The sequence below is a fragment of the Microtus oregoni genome, unplaced genomic scaffold (assembly GCF_018167655.1).
Source record: "Microtus oregoni isolate MIOR12 unplaced genomic scaffold, Mior012 000034F_ref0000314, whole genome shotgun sequence".
NCBI lineage: Eukaryota > Metazoa > Chordata > Mammalia > Rodentia > Cricetidae > Microtus > Microtus oregoni.
The window spans coordinates 13,481,240-13,500,343 of record NW_024543093.1 but is presented as its reverse complement, the minus strand read 5'-3'; the positions used below and the strand labels follow the sequence as shown (position 1 = coordinate 13,500,343).

General features: G+C 44.4%; 1 protein-coding gene across 1 annotated transcript in view; it reads right to left on the bottom strand.

The window, feature by feature from the left end:
* Window positions 1-9,837: 9,837 nt before the first annotated feature.
* LOC121432406 (zinc finger protein 2 homolog) overlaps window positions 9,838-19,104 on the bottom strand; it is a 30,234-nt gene continuing 20,967 nt past the window's right edge. Inside the window, exon 7 of the mRNA XM_041630367.1 lies at window positions 9,838-10,534. The gene's annotated coding sequence lies outside the window, so the exon portion shown is untranslated. The remainder of the gene's footprint in view (window positions 10,535-19,104) is intronic.

Sequence of the window (19,104 nt, the reverse complement as noted above, 5' to 3'; positions counted from 1 at the left end):
TTGTTTGATTACTTAATAGCAACAATAAAATAGATATCCACAAGGTTAGGATATAGGTAAGAAGGTAAAGAATTACAGTGGCAGCCTGAAGACTTCAAACCCTATCAAGGATGTGTATAAAAGTGAATGCTTACTCACTGTTTGTGGGAGTTTAAACTGCTGAAATTAACAAGCGAATCAATGTGAGATTGCCTCATAGAGAGAAAAATAAAAATACTATTTCATCAAGCTATCCATTTCTCCGCATGTAATGAAAAGTCCATACAGTACAACAGATACGTGCACAGTCATCATTGCTGCTCCAGTTCCAATAGCCAGAAAAAGAATTAGCCTGGGTCTCCAGCAGCCGATGTCCACATGATGGAGATGTAGCACACAAGCACAATGTTTCCCCTCAGCAATGAAGAAAACTGAAATGAAATTTACAAGCAAATGAATGTACCTGGAAATATAATTATGCTGAGATATGCAACCCAAGCACACAAATTTCTCTTGTATGGATTCTATCTTTGACCTCTTTCCTGCTGCGGGACATGTGTTATACAGTGAGAGTACAGTGGACAGTCTCTAGACTAGCACCTAATTTGCAAGCATTCAGAACCTGTCTTCTGAATAGTTGTCATTTTTGTAGAACTCTTGTGAAGTCACAGCACTCTCCTTTCCATAGTGGGATTCATCCCAGATAACCCCTGCAGTATATTGATTATTGGGTATTACTTCTTTCTGTACTGGTAACTGGATGATCTTTTCCCAAACTGTGGGGCCCTGGTGTGAGAGTATTCACTCAAAGAAACCTTTGTTCTCATAGTGAAATCTACATAAAGTTAGCACCCCACAGTTATCCAACAAGGAGAGGAGCTTTGCAAATAGACCATGTAAGAATGGCAAAAGACAGGAACTGAGTAGAAGTTGTGCTGGTGTGTTCAGTTGTTGCAAGAATAGAAGTACTCAGTGAATACACAACACTGCAGTTTTTCTTCCCTTTATCTCTATGGTTATCAATGATAACCTTCTAGCTTAACCAGTCACACTTAAGAAATGTAGTTTGTACAAACCCTCCCCATTTTGTTCTTCTTAAAATTCTGTACTGATTTAAAGCCCCATCCTTTAGTAATTAAGTCAATAATACATTTAACTATTATAATTTATGACAAAATTTGGAGATGCTATGTTTTCTTTAAAATATGAACAACAACAATATTCGAAAGAACTCAAAATTTTTGGTGCGGTGCATGATCTTAAATATTGAACTGAAGATTCCCATAAGCTAATATGTCTGCCGTGTTCTCCTGGTAGCATGCATCATGACTGAATCTGTGGTACATAGTGGCAGGGGAGAGCTTCCATTTTGGCCAGACAGTAACGAAAGCTTGGTCTTCTTGTCAACATCTGTATGACTGCTCACTGGAAAGACTTTCCATAGAACAGTTTCTGGTTCTGTAGATGTCAAACCATGATTCTGCCTTACTGTCCACATACTTCCCCTGCTGTGAGATGTGGACCCTAGTGATAAAATTTATGCCCCTGTGTTAATCACGTAAAGCCCCATCCTTAATTAACCGTCCTGCTATCTCCCAGGGAGCTCCACTGTCAGGCCCCCTCTGAGACAGTAGTAAGCTAACTGGCACCTGCTTTGTCAGAATTATTGGTGTTCGTGGTTCTGTGAAAGGCACCTCAGTATCATTATTACTGCCTGTGGAATTGCCAATTGTGCCTGTCTGCGTGTATAAACTGTCCTTTATGGGACTGAGAGATCATCGAGAGAACATTGAGAACATTGAGAGAGAGCATTGGGGAGAATGTTGGAAAAATAGAGGGACATGATGGAAAGATGTATATGAGCTGATTTGTTTACCCTCAGACCTCTTAAAGCTAGCTTTCACTGGAAATTGTGTCACTTTTGGGTCCTGAGAGGTTTAGTGGGTTGGCACCCTACATAAACCTTGATATTTTTGCGTCTGAACAGGATTATTAGGAAGATAATTTTTGGAAACCGTCCTGGCAGAGACAGCTTTTCCTGGGGGAACATATTTGAGGTCTCCCTAATCAATCAGCTATAGTAAGATCTCACCAAGAAGGTTGCTGCAAAACCCGAGGTGCTGAAATCTTGTAGGCAGTGAGCAAAGATAAAATTCCCTAACCACCTGCCCCCCAACCCCGGCCGAAGACACCCCAAAGGACCCTTCTGGAAGTGTCCCAGAGACACTTCCGAATTGACAGCTCTTTAAAGAGTTCTCACCAGTGGAATGTTACTGGTTCAAAGGAACTAATGCTTTGTTAAAGACGAACAATCTTTTCCATCAACCCTCTTTCAGTGCTCTCTTTCCTATCCTAATTGGCATTCTTTGTTACTTTAACTAACCGTTCAACAAGACTGTCTGAGAATGTAAACAAGGGTTAATAACGTCTGCCAAGGTCTCCCTCGGTCTTACCGGCTGGCAGTTCAGATCCCTGCCCGTCCAGAACAGCTTTCTTTACTACAACTCACTGGAAGCTAAACGGTTAAACTTGCGCTTTTTAAACTCGGGAAACTGCCTAGCAGCCTGGAGCCCCTGAGCCCGGGTGCTCCTCCTTTAAATAACAGAGCAAGTTTCCCTGACAGGATGACAACATTGGGTTGTGAGAACAGACTATTTCAGCTGCTTTAAAAACTCAAATGATTTGCATTTCCCTGATTGCTAAGGAAGTTGAACACGACCTTAAGTGTCTTTTGGCCATTTGAACTTCTTCTGTTGAGAATTCTCTGTTCAGTTCAGTGCCCCATTTTTTAATTGGGTTAATTAGCATTTTAAAGTCTAGTTTCTTGAGTTCTCTATATATTTTGGAGATCAGACCTTTGTCTGTTGTGGGGTTGGTGAAAATCTTCTCCCAGTCAGTAGGTTGCCTTTGTGTCTTAGTGACCATGTCCTTTGCTTTACAGAAGCTTCTCAGTTTAAGTAGGTCCCATTTATTCAATGTTGCCCTTAATGTCTGTGCTTCTGGGGTTATACATAGGAAGCGATCTCCTGTGCCCATCTGTTGTAGGGTATCAAAACAACTTTGAGATATCATCTTACACCTGTCAGAATGGCTAAAGTCAAAAACACCAAGGATAACCTTTGCTGGAGAGGCTGTGGAGGAACGGGTACCCTCATCCATTGCTGGTGGGAATGCAATCTTGTGCAACCACTGTGGAAGTCAGTGTTTCGGTTTCTCAGGAAATTCGGGATCAACTTACCCCTGGACCCAGCAATACCACTCTTGGGAATATACCCAAGAGATGCTTTATCAAATGACAAAAGCATTTGTTCAACTATGTTCATAGCAGTATTATTTGTAATAGCCAGAACCTGGAAACAATCTAGATGCCCTTCAATGGAAGAATGGATGAAGAAAGTATGGAATATATACACGCTAGAGTACTACGCTGCGGTAAAAAACAATGACTTCTCGAATTTTGCATGCAAATGGATGGAAATAGAAAACACTATCCTGAGTGAGGTGTCCCAGACCCAAAAAGATGAATATGGGATGTACTCACTCATAATTGGTTTCTAGCCATAAATAAGGACCACGGAGTCTACAAGAGGTGAACCTAAAGAAGCTAAGTAAGAAGGTGAACCCAAGGAAAAACATATAGTTGTCCTCTTGGCTAAGGGAAGTAGACCAAATTTCCGGGGAGAAAATGGGATCTTGGGGATGGGGTGGGATGGGGGTAAAGGGAGATGGGGAGAGAAAAGGTAGAAGGGAAGGAGGGGGGACCTGGGAAACAGGAGAATTGGGATAAAGGAAAGGTGGATAGGGGAGCACGGAACCACAATTCTTAGTTAAGGGAGCCAGTTTAGGGTCGGCAAGAGACTTGACCCTAGAGGGGCTCCCTAGTGCCCAAGATGAGGTTCCCAGTTAGTTCCTTGGGCAGCTGAGGATTGGGAACCTGAAATGACCCTATCCTAGAGCAATACTGACGAATATCTTGCATATCATCATAGAATCTTCATCTGGTGATGGATAGAGATAGAGACAGAGACCCACACTGGAGCACTGGACTGAGCTCCCAAGGTCCCAAGGAGGAGCAGAAGGAGGGAGAACATGAGCAAAGAATTCGGGACCACGAGGCGTGCATCCACCCACTGAGACAGTGGAGCTGATCTACGGGGAGCTCACCAAGGCCAGCTGGACTGTGACCGAAAAAGCATGGGATAAAACCGGACTCTCTGAACATGGCGAACAATGAGGGCTGATGAGACACCAAGGACAATGGCAGGGGGTTTTGATCCTACTTAATGTGCTGGCTTTGTGGGAGCCTAGCCAGTTTGGATGTTCACCTTCCTAGATATGGACGGAGGGGGGAGGACCTAGGACTTACCACAGGGCAGGGAACCCGGACTGCTCTGTGGACTGGAGAGGGAGGGGGGGGGGAGAGGAGTGGGGGGAGGGGGAGAAGGGTGGGAGGAGGGGGAGAAGGGTGGGAGGAGGGGAAGGGAAATGGGAGGCTGGGAGGAGGTGGAAACTTGTTTTTTGTTTATGTTTTTTTTCTTCTTTTCGCAATAAAAAAAAAATTAAAAAAAAAGCTCAAATGATGACTTCCCAACATTTCATAAACGATTCCTACAGCTTTTCTTCCTATCTTCCTACACTAAAAATCTGCCTTTCGCTCTTTACGGATGAGGCTATCCCGGTTCCTGGTTTGTTTACAAAAAAATAATAATAATAAAATAAAATACGTGGCCGCGTACAGGAACTTCCGGTTAGCCCATCCAAGACCAAATCCTGGAGAAAGGATACTCTCTCCGTGATTTGTAAAACTTCTACAGGGCTTCTTGGTTTACTTGGAAACGTCCCAGTGGACTGCAGAACCATTGATTCACAATGCCTACTCTCTGTGTCTAATCGCCTACACTCGCCCGCGCGGCTGTGTCCATGCCCCACACTCCAGCTCCTGGCTCTTTTCACTGGCAGTCCCGGCTGGCTTAGATCTCCGTAGCCGGATACTTTCCTGCACTTCCTTGGCCTCCCAGCCCTCCAGCCTTAAAAGGCAGCTGCTACTGCTTGCTTCTTATCTTATTCCAAAAAATTTCTTAGCTCTTTCTTCAGCTTCAGCTGTGTTTTTCTCCTTAATAAATACCTGAATTTACATATCCGGTCTGCTATCCCCATAACAGTTTAAAATACACTTTGCCCCCTTCTTCACCCCAAAGCAGCTGTTTTGATCTTTCTACTATGCCTGATTTAACTCATGATATATTATAAAGGATTCATCATTACCAATATCCTTGTATATTGTATTTCTGATTAACAATCTTATATATTGTATTTCTGGTTGAGAGCTTTTGCTTCCATATTAAAATAACTTCATTACTATTTATTAGTCTAAATTTAGCAGCGATAAAGCACAAAGTTTCAAGCCTGTAAGACTTATGCCGGGCGGTGGTGGCGTACGCCTTTAATCCCAGCACTCGGGAGGCAGAGGCAGGCGGATCTCTGTGAGTTCAAGACCAGCCTGGTCTACAAGAGCTAGTTCCAGGACAGGCTCCAAAACCACAGAGAAACCCTGTCTCGAAAAACCACACACACAAAAAAGACTTATAAACTATAAAAAATAACTACTTAAATCATAAACTATTAAAGATAATTAAATACAGCCTAATGATTAATTACCTAAATAATTGTTTGGATGACTTATTTAATTATTGTACTATGTGGATATATGTATAATATATATTTATACAACATACAATACATACATATATAATAAATTCAAATAAAAAATAAACTGTTAAAGATAAGTTGTATAATATAAACTATACAACTTACTAAAAATTTACTTAAGTTATAAGCTATTAAGAATTCAAAATACAAATTATTGACAAATATTTAAATTTTATTCAAATATATTCAAAGATTATTTGAATAATAAAATTCAAAGATTATTTGAATATATTCTCATATATATTTAAAACTCTATTTATAAACATATTATTGATGAGTCTACAATAGGTGAATCTAAAGAAGCTAAGTAAGAAGGGGAACCCAAGGAAAAACATATAGTTATCCTCTTGGCTAAGGGAAGTAGACAAAATTGCCGGGGAGAAAATTGGGATCTTGGGGTGGGGAGGGTTGGGAGTAAGGGGAGATGGGGAGAGAAAAGTTAGAAGGGAAGGAGGTCGGGCCTTGGGAAAGCAGGAGGATTGGGATAAAGGAAGGTTGGACAAGGGAGCACGGGACCACAATTCTTAGTTAAGAGAACCACTTTAGGGTTGGCAAGAGACCTGACCCTAGAGGGGCTCCCAGGTGCCCAAGCTGAGGTCCCCAGTTAGTTCCTTGGGCAGTTGAGAATAGGGAACCTGAAATGACCCTATCCTTGAGCAATACTGACGAATATCTTGCATATCATCATAGAACCTTCATCTGGTGATGGATGGAGATAGAGACAGAGACCCACACTGGAGCACTGGACTGAGCTCCCAAAGTCCCAAGGAGGAGCAGAAGGAGGGAGAACATGAGCAAAGAAGTCGGGACCACGAGGGATGCACCCACCCACTGAGACAGTGGAGCTGATCTATTGAGAGCTCACCAAGACCAGCTGGACTGTGACTGAAAAAGCATGGGATAAAACTGGACTCTCTGAACATGGCGAACTATGAGGGCTGATGAGACGCAAAGGACAATGGCACGGGGGTTTGATCCTACGTAATGTGATGGCTTTGTGGGAGTCCAGCCAGTTTGGATGTTCACCTTCCTAGATATGGACGGAGGTGGGAGGTCCTAGGTCTTACCACAGGGCAGAAAACCCTGACTGCTCTTTGGACTGGAGAGGGAGGGGGAAAGGAGTGGGGGGAGGGGGAGAAGGGTGGGAGGAGGGGGCGTAGGGGGGGAGGAGGGGGAGGGAAATGGGAGGCTGGGAGGAGGTGGAAACTTGTTTTTTTTTTCTCCTTTTCTCAATAAAAAAAAAAAATAAAAAAAAATAATTCCTTACTTAGATCCCCACCATTTAAAATGTTTAAACCTCTCATAAGCAAAACTATGCCGTGTTCTAGTTTCTGCTAAGGCTCAATTTTAATTATGTATACTTTGGAGTAAGTGCCTTCCTTAATCTACTAAAAGACAGGGTCAATTCTCCAAATTACTCCTTTCCAAAAATAATCTCAAAACCTAAATTCAACATCTATAATCATTGCCCCTATAAAACCAAGGCTAGATATACTATCTAGTCACAAGCTTAGTATTTCATATTCCCTTTAATTATTTTTTAAATATAAAATGTAAAAATTCTCCTGATTTTAGCTGGGCGGTGGTGGAACACACCTTTAATACCAGCACTCGGGAGGCAGTGGCAGGTGGATCTCTGTGAGTTCAGGGACAGACTGATCTACAGAGCTAGTTCCAGGACAGGTTTCGAAGCTACAGAGAAACCCTGTCTGGAAAAACTAAAAAATAAATAAATAAATTCTGATTATGATGGCGATAGCTCTTTAATTTATATACATACAGCCTTCTAAACAAGGAAGGGGATATTACTGCTTTTAATCAAAATTAGTTTTAGGTTTCCAAACTTCTACTATGACATATTTGCCTCTTAAGAGTTTTTATGAGCTCATAAGAACCTTATGTTTATAAGGTTCTTACGAGCTTCCAGAGATCAGTCTCTATCCACCACATCATCACAGGGAAAATGAACTCAAATGTGTATTACTTGTCTACAGTTTGTCTTCTCCCCTGCCTATTTCTTTGGGGAGAAGGGGGAGGACTGTCCCTCTCTCTCTGGCCTGGAATGCCCTTCTCTCATCTGCCAAAACCTTGCACTTCAAAATTCCAAGTGTGCACCCAAGAGAAAAAGTTTCCTCTTCGGGATTCCTTCACTTCATGTTCTGCCATTAACATCTACTTATTCCACCAGATTTATAATCATTTTAGAAGTGTTCCTGACTTCTCTTCCTCTGGCCACTGCAGCTGTCTTGGCAGCTCCTCTGCGCCCCGCCCTCTCACTCCAAGAGGATCTATTGCATGTTCTCCAGACACAGATGGCCCAAAACTGCCTGCTTGTCTCAGAGAGCCTGAAACAGCCTGATCTTCCCGGGTTTCCACTGTGTTCCAGTGGAAAGACAAGACCCCCAACTTCGCAAGCAACCACGAGAGGTCTCTACATCCTGTTCCCACACTGAACTCTACAGCCCAGGGACCACACTGCCTTTAAAAAACGTTCTATTACTAATTACACAGATTCTTCCTATGATCCTATAGGTTAGTACACAAAAAAATCTTTTTTTTCTCTTCTTAAAATTCTGTACTGACTTAAAGCCCCATCCTTAATTAATCCTCCTTGTATCTGCTGGGGAGCCTCAGTTATGGTCCCTCACCATGCAGCACACAGCAGTGAGCCCTGTGCCCAACCTGGGCAGCACGCTCAGCTGGCCCAGTTGTCAGGGGCACAGGTGAGCCGGCCTTGAGAGCATGAGAGCTACAGAGCTGATCCTGCCCATCCCTGGCCCATGGTGCTGCAGGGGCCATGGTATCATCTGGACCAGGGCTGTGGCTGAGGATCAAGTCTGAGTCCATGGCCCCGCCACACCCAGAGACTGTGTTGATGTCTGTACCTTTTGAGAACATCGAAAACAGAGTCGACGTCGGGGTTCTGGGTTGTCACCTGAGGCCATGTTGATTTTTGAGGGCCATACTGCCACACGAGGGTGGGGTGGGGATGCATACTGATGATCTGAGTGACCTGAACGACAATCTGGGACCATGGAGACATCTGGGCCAGGGTTGCTACCAAGGGCCATGTCTGGGTCTGTGGCCCTGAAACAGCCATGGACTGAGTTGATGTCTGTGAATGCTGGTACCAAAAGGGCTCAGATGCCCAGGGTCTGAGACTCATGCTACCATTAGGGCTATACTGACCTGGCCATGATGACCTCTGGGCCTGAGCTGCTGCCCAGGGCTGTATCTGAGTCCATGGTCTTCCCGCAGTTGGGGTCTGTGATGAAGTCCACGGCCCATGTTAGCACAGGTGCTCACTGGAGCCGTGCTGGGTTGAGCCAGCCCCACCCACTGTCCTACCCTCACTGGATACTGCATCTGGAGAGCTGACCTTATCCCCTCAGGGGAGAGTTCGCCCCTGCACTTGGGAAAGACGGTCCCACCCCTCACCACAGGCATGCACCTCACCTAGGCAGCACAGTAGATCTTACTGGGGATGCAGGTAAGAAGGCCCTGAGGGTGAGAGAGCAGTAGAGCCGACCCCGACCCCCTCTTCTGCCAGGTGGTGGCATGAGTGACCAAAATATGTCCTCCTGCCCCCACCCATTCATTACCTTCTGCGACAGCCGAGAGCTAACTCTGGGGTTATGAGAGTGGGATAACTAGCCCCGTCCCTCACCAGCTGCAGCACACAGGAGCACACACAGCTCTATACTCCACATGGGCAGCGGTCTCAGCTGACTCCGTTGCCAGGGGCACAAGCGAGCCAACCTTGAGGGCATGAGTTCTGAAGAGCTGATTCTCCCCCTCCTCCCACTGTATGCCCTTTACAGCAACTGGGAGGGAGGGCCCTGGACCTTGCCTGGGCAACACTGTAGAGCTGGCCCTGGTGATGTCTGGGTGACCCAGATCTGAGGACCTGAGAGCAGAACTGACCCAGCTCCGAGCTGCAGGCAGCACTGGGTAAGCTGGTGGAGGCACTGCTGGAGAGATCACCTGGGCAGTGACCATAAGGGAGCAAACACTTGCAAGACAAGAAGAATGGACGAAAGGGTAAGCTATGACTCAATGGACCACACTACAGACAGCTTCCATGACAAGTTTCTTCTCCTTTGTTTTCTTTTTTCTTTTTTTTTTTTATTTGTCTGATTTGAGGGGGAGGCGGCAAGGGCCGAGGACAGATGGGAGGAGATGGGGAAATAAGTGGGATCAGAATGATGTAAAATCCACAAAGAAACAATAAAAGAAAATATTCAATCTCTTTTAAAAGTACAAGTCTTTCATCTGTGGCCTCCTTTAAAAGTCAAAATTAAATTAAATACGTTCTTCAAGAGAGAAAAACCAGGACACCCACACAATCTGAAGAAAGCAAAACCAAAGTCCAACAGTATAAATAACTCAATTAATTATCTGAGATTCACTCACTATCTCCTGGACTCCTCCAAAGGGTTTGGGTTCCTTATCCGGTTCTGCCCTCCGCAGTACACACAGTTCATCTTCCACACTCTGGCTGACTCCACCCCTCTGCAGCTACTGTTCTTGGTGCTCTTCTCATGGTATTGGCACATACAAAATGCTGGGGTCCCTTGCTGCAACTGGTCTGCACTTTCACCGATATCCTCTCACTGGCTCTCGTCATGATGCCGAGCCTCAATTTCTTCGCATGACCCCTTCAGTCTTGGGCCTTCAAATGCTACAGAAGCATGGTCTCTTCTTGTCACAGTGCCAAGTCACAACTAGTCTCTATTATCCCTTCACGGCTGCAAAACTAATATCACCTTGGTGATGCTTACACATTACCAGGTCCTGCTGCCAACACAAGGTACAGCCATGGCCGTCTCTGGAACACAGCTTTTGTCTGTTGTCAGAAAAAACTTCCCATTAGAGTTTTACCAGGGATGCTGGTCTCTTCTTAATCACTTCAGCTAACAGCATCAATTGTTTTAGTAACAAAAAGATTTCACTTTAGTGCTCTGCTATCTTGTTAATCACAGCTGATATTTTCAGCCCCGGCTAACCAGAACCACAGAATCTTAATTCAAAATAACAAATGGCCCTGACAGCCTTTAAACTTCCTTCTGGAACTCCCCAAGGAGCTTCCATTCTCTGTAGTGCTCTCAACATTCTTACCTTCCAGGTTTTCACAGAACAACATCCCACTGAGCTCTTAACACTCAATGAGATGGCTCTTCTAGCCCAAAGCTGCAGAGTCTTTCCAGAACCCTCCCCCAAATCAGAGTGATGCCCCACTGTGTAGCACCAACATGTCTTAGCGAGGGTTTCTATGGCTACGTCAAAACACCGTGACAAAAAAGCAGATGGGCGAAGAAAATGTTTATTTGGCTCTCCCTCATTGCTGATCATCACTGAAGGAAGTCAGGACAGGATCCACAGGCAGGAGTTGATGCAGAGTCCATGAAGATGTGTTGCTTATTGGCTTGCTTCTCCTGGCTTGCTCAGCCTGCTTTCTTATAGAACCCAGGACCACTAGCCTAGGGATGGTATCACCCACCATGGGGTGTGTCCTCCCGCATTGGTCACTAATTGAGAAAATGCCTTAGAGCTGGATCTCATGGAGGCATTTCCTCAACTGTGGTTCCTTCCTTTCTGATGATTCTAGTTTATATCAAGTTGACCCACAAAGCCACGCAGTACAAGCCCTATATGTGGTTCTTTGTGCTTGAATTTAACTAGGCCTGCACCTACAGTGAAGTCTTGTTTTTTTTTTTTTCCTTTGGGCCATGAGTTTGGAATGTACAGAACAAGCTTAAGGCTTAAAGACATTACTTAATAGAATAGGGACAGGTGAATACTGGGTTTGAGAAAAGGGAGCTAATGCACCGAAAATGATAGAGAATGTTGTCCTACATTGCAATGGCATCCCTAGATCGAAGAGGTCAATTTAGAGCTCAATACTAATGTTAATGATTTTGTTCAACTAGTTTTTTGTTGTTTTTGTTTATATTTTACTTGCTTCTTTCTCTTCCTTCCCTTTTTCTTTCCTTCTCGCCTTCCCTTCCTCCTTTCTTCCTTCTTGTTTGATGGGAACATCCAGCTCACTCGCTGAGCTACTGCTTGAGCCAGAAAGCCCCATTCCTGTCTGTCAAAACCCCACTGACTCAAAGAATCTCTGAACAAAGGGAAGGCAACAAAAAGCCCAGTTCTACATTCTTCAGGGATAAGGCAGCTCCTTCCCTGAAGTTGCCAGCTGCCCAAGGCCCCCACTAAAGAATTCAGTTTTTGACCATACTTGGGCATAAACCCAGCTTGTGGCAGACATCACCCATGCCTACAACCTATAGAACCTCCCTGCTTTAGTTCTGGAATGTGACTTCTGCCTCATCTCCTGCCTCAGGCTGGAGAACTCACCCAAGAGTTGCTCTGCTCAAATAACCATGTTCTTTTACTTTTTAATTCGGCTTGATCTGGATTATTATGTCAGTGGGGAAACCTATTTATGGGGTACAGAAAATCTATTATTTTCTTTTTATTTATTTCGGTTTTTCTAGACAGGATTTCTTTTGTGTATTATTGGCTGCCCTTACAACTAGTTCTCTGGAACAGGCTAGCTTCCAGTTTATTGATTATCTTGCTTTTGTCTCAGGAATCAATGATTAAAAGCAGCTGCCACCATACCTGGCTTCTGAAATTGGTTTTGAGTCAGGGTCTCATCGTGTAGCCATGAGTGGCTTTCAATTCACTCCTTTCTTGGGAGTGCAGAAATTATGGGCTTGCACCTGTACTTTCCTGCAATGTTTTGACATTATAGGCTGGAGCGTGGTATGGTTACAGTTGGCCAATCAGGGACCATACTACTAAAAGGAACTTACTTTCCGACCAAGAGCATGAATGGTCATAGTGCGCTTCCCCTACAGACCTTTCTCTCTCTCTCTCTCTCTCTCTCTCTCTCTCTCTCTCTCTCTTTCTCTCTCTCTCTTTCCTTCAGCTTTGTTTAGCAAATAGTTACCCCCAGGACCTCTTGGGGGACACCTAGACACATCACAAGACAAAATGGTGAATGTGCCTTGAGCTGCTAGGAACCAGGGGGCCAGTTTGGGACACTAGCTGAAGTTTGTAATGGCCTGTGAAGTCCACTGGAAGTTGGCCTGTGGCCCAGCAATGCCTTTGCCCATGTACACTTATCCTGCAGGCAACCTGTAGTTCCGACATCCCCCAGACAACATGGGTCCTGTGGCAGCTTGGCCCTCAGATACCAACAGGGGCCCAGATCACAGGGCCATGCGCAGTATCCAACAGTGACAGGAGCCATGGTTGTCAGCACATGCCCCCTTGGCTGTTCCAGGGCCCGGGAACAAGACCTGGGCCTTATTTACAGCCAATGTCCAGCCATCAGCAGGTCATTTATGACAGCCCCTTCCTTCCACAACACTCACCTCTCCAGATGCACCTCTCTCCCCAGCCCACCATCCACTCTGCCTCTCCTTCTCTACCACTTCCCCTCTCTCACAATGATACCCAAATACCCTACCCTGGGGTTCTAGGCAGGGTCTCAAGTGGTGCTTGATTGAGTCCTGACTGCCCAAGCCACTAAGTATGGTGCAGAGCTATTGCTTTTCTTCTCTCCCATGCCCAGGCCTAGAACCCTCAGTCAGCACTTGGTAAAATGCCCGACCAGAGGCAGTGGGCAGCTTCCTAGGTGATGTGTTCTGCCTAGACCAAGAAGTTTAGGGGGAGCCATCTTTGTCCTCCACCAACTCAAGTCTTGTCAGGGACCATGAGGAGCAGGTGGCAACTAGTGTTCAGATGTCAACCCACTAGAGACATGGTTACTGATGGAGGATTAATCCTGTCCAGAAAAAATACTGAACCATCTTTCTATCCCTTATTCACATTGTCCATATAACAGAAGTAAAGAGTAAAATTGACAAATATCTTATTCAGGAGTCTAATAAATTTGGTCTCTAAACATGACCATCAAAGATGTTCTTCATATGAAAATGTTTTGATTAATCTTAGTCATGTATTGAGAGACTGTCCTTCTAGCTAAGTAATTTCCCTCCTGGGGATTTCCACAGTGCCCCCATGAAAATGATAATCACATCTTGACTTGTTGATCACTTAATCTCCACATGGGGGGAATGGAGGAAGGCATGAAATTCTTAACCATTATGGGTCATCCCAGAGAGGAATGTTTGCTGAGAAAGTCTGTTTCCCAAGATAACCTGTCTCCCTTGGACAAATAATTTCAGTAAGGAAGATGATCCAACTTCCTCATTCCCATGCCCCTCCTAGAAAGGTTCAGGTGACTTTCTTCCATTGCACAGCTTCCCTACACAGCAAGAATTTAGGTGCCACTTGCTATGTATCCTAATGACCAGTGTCCTCTGTTTGAAGTCACACTCTGACCTCCTTCCAGCCTTCTGTCCCCAGGCACCCTAAAATCTAACAAATTGAAAACAGTATTTTTTGGGCTCCAAAGAATTCCATCCTGTAAAAGGATTAATTCCTGATTAAGTACTCCTTCATACAATTTCCACTACTTGGAGAAGCCTAGAGCAAAACAATCAACAATGCAATCACAAGACAAAGCACAAGCCCGAGAAAGCTTTTCAAAAAGTCCCATTTTTTTTGCCTCAGAAATGGTTAGTGCAAAAGAAAATTCTAATTTAAAGTTTGCCAAGTGCTGTTGGTTGCAAGAGGTCATGGGAATATACAGCAATGACAACTAGTGTTTAACAAGCTGACCAACCTGAAGAGCCCCACTTGGCAAAGCCGTAGGGTTGATTGTAAATGATTGGTTGTTTTCTGTCAATAACTTTCTCGGGTACCACTACTATACCTCCTTAATAAGAACAGTTGTGGGGTTCTTTCCACAGCCCTTTGATGGTATGTTTTACACTTATAGGGCACACATATAGCTGTGGATGGTTAGAAGGATGATTTCTGCTTAATCTATATAATTTTGATGAACAGAAATAATAGTAGGATATTTTACATTACTCAGACTGACAGAGGATTCTCAGTCACAAAGACAGTCTTTTACACAAACAGCTGTTTGGACTTTAAAGTAGATTCAAAGGAGGCTGGTTGCCCTTAGAGATGAATATTTGGTTGCTCCTAGAGACAAATACATGAGGTCATTTTCCCAGCTGTTTTGCTGATTTAAGGTCAGGATAGAAGCAACTTTATTAGACATAACTGTCTCAGTAATTGATTTTTTGCACATAGTCCCAGTCTCAGGCTCCCAGTCCAGCCAATTGTTTACCATCCGGGAACCCTCACCTACTTAGAGCTACATGCACGGGTCAATGCACCATCACTAGCCTAAGAGAAATTCCATGACTGATTTTGTATTGGGAGAATGGGCCGGGCCCTGAAAATGAGTGTGGCCGTGAGAGGAGCAGCAGTAAGGAGAGAGGTGGCTGTGCGGAGCTCTGCGAGAGCTGCAGCAGAAGTGAGCCAAGTGTGTTTATGTGCTGACCTCATGAGAGATGAAGACGCAGAAGTGTGAGGGAGAGCGGGAAGTGGGAAAAGTGGAGAAGTATGTGTGTGAGAGAGCTATGGAAAGAGCCGCTACTACGTAAGAACCATGTGAAGAGCTGTGTGAGAGAGTATGAAGGAACTGTGCGAAGCGCTGTATGGCGAGAGAGCTGTGTAAATGAGCTATACAAATGAGGTGTACAGCTGTGTAAATGAGCTATGTAAATGAGGTGTACAGCTGTGTAAATGAGCTATGCAAATGAGGTGTACAGCTGTGTAAATGAGCTATGTAAATGAACTGTATAGCTATGGCTGGGTGGAGATTTGTCTATGTGTGAAGACAAGGAAGAGGAAGCTGTACAGAAAAGAGATGTAGCAGAGAAATGTATGCAAAAGACAGATGTGTAGCCATGTGAAAATAGGTATGTATGGCCGTGTAGGAGAGATGTATATTTGTAAAGAGAAACTATATCAGTATATGGAGATACGCAGCTTTGTGCAGACAGAATGAGTCAGAGAGCATTTTTAAGACTCGTTAAAAGAGAAAGTTACCATCTGAAAGTGTGGTCCCTTATTTTCCCCCTTAGATAGAAAAAGTCTAGCTCTCCAATAGATAGGAACTTATTTCTAAAGACCCTAAGATAAGAATGTTCCTAATCCCTCACTACTCTGAGACATTTTTTTTTTTGATACCCTGGAGCTGGCCTCCCCTGATGTGTTGAAAATTCTCTCCTTCTGTGATGAGGAATTCTGGCCCACTCTCACAAAGGGGACAATCCAACCCTCTCCTATTATCATTTTATAAACATCATCATGTTTTAACCAAACACACACACATACAATGAGGAGTTTTTTTCTTGGGGAATATAACCTAATGCCAAAGCTTCGGACACCCTCCACAATCTTCCACACCAGTCTGGACTCAGTCCCACCAACGTGGTAGCTCTCCAAGTTCTGATGAGATCCAAGTTCCACATGCTTTTTCACTACAGCAAGAACGTGGCCTGGACAGAGTTGTTTGCCAGGACAGTACAGGGTGGGGGACCTTGTGCAGCACAGCTCTGGCTTTGTGCACAATGACGGTGCTCTGGAAAGGAGAAAAGCAACACGCTACCCTCTAGGGTAGTCCTGTTGGCACAGTGCCAGGGGAATGTCAAAGCTGCAGAGGCACAGTCTCTGCTATGTCCCAGACAACAACTTAAAATTCCAGGCACTCTGGATACACTCACTCTCTCCTGCCTCTAGTAAATCAAGGTGTCCTGTGGGACTAAAATCAGCAGAAATGAATGTCGGATGGGACCAACACAATACATCTCTCAGCTTCTACACTGGGTTCAAACCCAGCTGCAGTGGTGAGGCTTTCTGAATGCCCATGCACCTCGGTGGACATTTAATGCAAGGAAGTAAAAGAATCCCTGATTGATGAAAAAGACATATGGCTTGGATATTCCTCATTGGAGATCCTGAGGCCAAAATCAGTGCAGTTGGGGTAGAAGGAATTCTGAATTCTCTCCAGATCCAGGAATGAGGAGGAGGGGTCTGCTATGCAAACACAATAATCTGGAATGGGACCTTTTCACACCTTATACTTAAACCTATCCATCTCCTTGTTCAGCTGTGTGTTTTGGTTTTTTGAATCAGAGTCTCTCTATTATGGAGCTAGAGTAGCCTAAAACACACAATGTAGTCTAGGCTAGCTTGGCGTTCAAATCACCTACCTCTTCCTCCAAAGCACCGGGATAAAAGGCTTCATTTACCATGTCCTACTCAACCATTTTATAAAAAGAAAATTAGAATACCAACAAGAGAATACAATTACTAAATGCACAGAAAAATGAAATTATATGGCAGCAATACTCAATAGATTATTCAAGAGTTATAAAGTGGATACTAGGGGGCTGGAGAGATGGCTCAGAGGTTAAGAGCATTGCCTGCTCTTCCAAAGGTCCTGAGTTCAATTCCCAGCAACCACATGGTGGCTCACAACCATCTGTAAAGAGGTCTGGTGCCCTCTTCTGGCCTGCATACATGCACACAGACAGAATATTGTATACATAATAAATAAATAAAGTGGATACTAGATGTTAAGCAAAGTATAGCCAGACTGCAATCCGCAGCTGCAGAGAGGCTAGGTAACAAGGAGGACCAAAGAGGAATGCACGGACCACCCTGGGAAGGGAAATTAGGTGAGATCTCCTGGGTAAACTGGGGGCGAGGTGGGGCAGTAAAGAGGAGAGGATGGGGGATGAGAACATGATGGAAGGATGGTCGAGATCTGGGGAAAGAGTGGGAGAGCAATGAAAGAGATATTTTTATATAGAGAGCCATAATGGGGTTAGGGAGAAACCTGGTACTAGGGAAACTCCCAGGAATCCATAAGGATGACTCCAGCAATAGTTGAGAGGGTGCCTGAATTGGTCTCTCCCTGTGATCAGATTGATTAATATCTAAAGAGTCATCACAGAACCTTCACCTAGTAATTGAGGGAACCAGGTGCAGAGATCCACAACCAACTACCAGGCCAAGGAGGGAATATATGAGCAAGGGAGGTCAAGATCATGAAGATCTGCAGAGACAACAGAACCAACCTTGTGGAAACTCACGAACCCTAGATTGACAGCTGTGGAGCCTACATGGGACCAAACTAAGCCCTCTGCATGTGGGAGACAGTTGTGTAGCTTGCTGTGAGGGTCCCCCAGGAGTGGGGCCAGGATCTATCCCTGGTACATGATCTATCTAGCTTGTTGGAGCCCGTTCCCTATTGTGGAAGGCCATGTTCAGCCTTAATGCAGGGGGGAAAGGTTTGGTTCTGCCCAACTTAATGTGCCAGACTCTATTGACTCCCCAGGGGAGGCCTTACCCTTTGGGAGAAGTGAATGGAGGTTGGGCTGGGGGGACGACGACAAGGGGCTGGTAGGAAGAGGGGTGGGAGGGAGAACTGTGGTTAGAATGTAGAATGAAATTAATAAAAATAAAAAGATAAATGTCCAGACACTTTTAGATGTACTTGGAACCAAAATAAAAGAAAGAAATTCTTCTCCCACACCATAGAGATGAAGAAATTTTTGGCCCCCAAATAGGAGTGATGTCTACATACACAAGAAAAACTCCCAAGCCTCAAGATGGAGCCGACAAAGAGGTCCTTACCTAGTGATGAGGTAGAGACACCTAAGAATTCAACTCTGCTAGCTCGCCATGCTTGCTATTGCTTCTGCTGTAAATAAAGTTATTTCAACACCTTTATATTCACCAGAGGGACAATATTATCTACACATGCATTAAGGTACAATAAGTGAGGTGACCTGAGTTTGCATTGCAGGCGAATCTTCCAGGCTCTGGTGTATCTTTATCTTTCCTGTGTATCTACACAATCTTGTGTAGACTTGTACGTACACAAGAGGGAGCTATGGAGCAGCCTGAAATGCAAGCCATATCTCAACAGTGAAAGGGGGCAGGAAGGAGGGAAATGTGCTCAAGGGAAGATGTCATGGGCCATTAACTTAGCATCAATCTCCAAAATCTAACTGGGGGGTTGTAAGAGTGCTCACTTAGGTGAATAAAACTCCTATGCATCAAAACTCCCATTCTCTCAGCTGCCACTGCCTTTTATATGTTGATCCCGAGGACCTCCTGCAGTTTCTAACTTTTGTCTGTCTCAATTCCCCTGTGGTTCTACAAAAACTATTGGGGCTGCAGAAGGATTATGAAAACTATTTCCTTACTTATGACTAAAATAGTATAGAACTACAAGAAACTGTCAAAATAAATAAAAGCATCAGTAAAAACTGAAAAAGAGAACTCCAAATCTTTGCTTGAAGAATACTGAGAAGTAAGAAGTACAAGATTTCCATGAATGTAGTTGATGATGAGACGGTGACTGTGGAAAGCTTACAGCACTTACTGCTCTTCCAAAGTACTGAAGTTTGAACCCTAGTACTGAGCTCACTCACCTCACAACTGCTTCTAATTCAAGTTCCTGGAAATCCT